At 58.4% G+C, this 2500-nt stretch overlaps 1 non-coding gene across 1 annotated transcript in view; it reads left to right on the top strand.

Annotated features, from left to right (window-relative positions):
• The window catches only part of LOC124774788, a 7121-nt gene that overhangs the window by 2598 nt on the left and 2023 nt on the right, over positions 1–2500 (top strand). The window contains exon 1 of the ribosomal RNA XR_007015501.1: positions 1–2500. This exon is cut by the window's left edge and continues 2598 nt beyond it; it is cut by the window's right edge and continues 2023 nt beyond it. This is a non-coding gene — a ribosomal RNA (large subunit ribosomal RNA).

Below are 2500 nucleotides of genomic sequence, written 5' to 3'. Positions count from 1 at the left end.
CCCGTGCCTTGGCCTCCCACGGATCTTCCTTGCTGCGAGGCCGCGTCCGCCTTAGCGTGCTCCTCCGGGGGCGCGCGGGTGCGCGGATTCTCTTCGGCCGCCATTCAACGATCAACTCAGAACTGGCACGGACTGGGGGAATCCGACTGTCTAATTAAAACAAAGCATTGCGATGGCCCTAGCGGGTGTTGACGCAATGTGATTTCTGCCCAGTGCTCTGAATGTCAACGTGAAGAAATTCAAGCAAGCGCGGGTAAACGGCGGGAGTAACTATGACTCTCTTAAGTTGCGAATTTTGTCACCGAGCTCACTAGCGTGGATCGCGGCCTTCAGGGTCCTCCTAGCGAGCCAGCAGTCAGTCATTCTTTGCCACAGTCTCCACCTCGAGTGGAAGATGTTGACCTAGCCATCTGGTCATTTGTAGTAGAACTTCCCCAATCAGACCGCCGATTCCGCTCGCTTGATGATCTCGTGGCTCTGGGTCCCACCACTAGCCGTGAAACAATCCAGGCTATGTTGCTGTCTGTTCTCGATGAAGTAGGCAGCAGGGAGCCAGCCGTCCACCAAGCTGCAAGTATGCGGACCCAACAGCCCCCAGAGCGGAAGCGTGCACGCAGGAGATGGGAGTATGCGGTGGTCCAGCGTGCTTTCAAGAAGAACGGAGCACGCTGTATCAACGGACTTCTCGATGGCACACTCTTGCATCAGCCACCATCCATCCCAGGGCTGATTGAGTTTTGGACAGACCTCTTCTCTCCACCACGTGTCAGGTCCCGACCTCCGCGTGGGGAGGGTCTGTCCGATGAGCTGCTGCCATTCTCGAAGAGGGTGCCCTTCCGTGACCTCTGGGCTCCCATTTCTGCAGAAGAAGCCACCGCTGCTCTCCCGCCTCGCAATTCTGCTGCAGGTCCTGACGGCCTCACGCCGACACAACTGCGTCGCCTTCCCCGGGAGGTTCTCCTCAAGATCCTTAATTTCCTCCTCCTTTCCCGCTCCCTTCCTTCCCGACTCCTTCAGGCCAGAACAACCCTGCTGCCCAAGAGGACCGCCGCAGCATCCCCTGCTGACTTTCGTCCGATCACAGTTTGCTCGGTGCTGACCAGAGCCTTTCACAAGGTTCTGGTTGGCCGCCTGATGCGCTACTGTGTGTTGGACGGTCGCCAGCGGGCTTTCATCCCTCAGGATGGGATGCTTCACAACACCTTTCTTCTAGATCTGGCGATGACCCAGGCGTGCCGAGCTGCCGGCTCGCTGTACTTGGCATCTCTGGATGTGTCAAAGGCCTTCGACTCGCTTGCCCATGGTGCCCTTGGCCCGGTGCTAAGGGCCCACGGTTTGCCGGTCGAGTTTGTTGACTACATCCAGGGATGCTATGAGGCGGGATCGACGGTTATCTGCGCGGATGGGAAGTCGTCAGATCTAGTGCGGCCTTCGAGGGGTGTTCGGCAGGGTGACCCGCTGTCTCCTATCCTCTTCAACATGTCCATTGACATTCTCTTGTCTCGCCTGCCTGCTCATATTGGTGCACGCATTCTTGGACGGCGGATAAATGCGGCTGCATTCGCCGATGACCTCCTGCTGTTTGCCGAGACTCGTGATGGGTTGCAGGAACTTCTCACCATCGCCACGTCGGCCCTGGGGGATCTCGGGCTCGAGGTCAACCCACGGAAGTGTTTTTCTCTCGCCCTTGTCTCATCAGGCCGGGAGAAGAAAACCAAGGTCGACGAGACTGTCATCTTTCGTGCTGGGGGGAACAACATCCCAGCACTGGCGATGGGAGATACTTTCAAGTATCTAGGCCTGCAATTTTCCACGTGCGGACGCAGTCTTTTTCATCCCCGGCGGGAGGTCGAGAAGCAGATGAACATCATCAAGCGTGCACCACTCAAACCTCAGCAGCGGCTTTTTGCCCTGCGTTCTGTTATCCTCCCGGGTATTTTCCATGGTCTCGCCCTGGGGAGGACTCGTCTTGGGGCCCTCTCTTCCCTTGACGTCTGTGTTCGTGCAGCTGTTCGATCTTGGTTGCACCTGCCAGCAGATACGCCGGTCGGTTACTTCCACGCCCCCATCTCTCATGGGGGCTTGGGGGTGCCTGCAGCCCGCTGGCTGGGCCCTCTTCTTCGTAGGAGAAGATTGGCGAAGATGCAGGGACTGGGTGCGGCAGCGGACGATTCTTCCCAGGACTTAATCCAGCGAGAAATTCACCAACTGGACCACGCCCTGCAATGGCAGGGGGAAGTTATAAAGTCCAGTTACCAGTTGGGCCGGTGTTGGGCCGACCGCCTGCACTCGTCGGTCGACGGCGCTGCGCTACGAGAGTCTGCCCGAACACCAGGGCAGCACTGCTGGGTCTCCAATACGCGGCAGTTCGTAACCGGCCGCGACTACATCTCATGCCTGCGTGTCCGGATTAATGCCTTACCTACTCGGGCACGGCTGCTACGTGGGAGGGAAGGTGACACCAGATGCCGCGCTGGCTGCAATGCCACGGAGACTGCCA

Source organism: Schistocerca piceifrons, unplaced genomic scaffold (genome assembly GCF_021461385.2).
Source record: "Schistocerca piceifrons isolate TAMUIC-IGC-003096 unplaced genomic scaffold, iqSchPice1.1 HiC_scaffold_985, whole genome shotgun sequence".
In the NCBI taxonomy this organism is placed as follows: Eukaryota; Metazoa; Arthropoda; class Insecta; order Orthoptera; family Acrididae; genus Schistocerca; species Schistocerca piceifrons.
The sequence above is the reverse complement of the archived record's forward strand: the minus strand, read 5'-3'. Positions and strand labels throughout refer to the sequence as shown.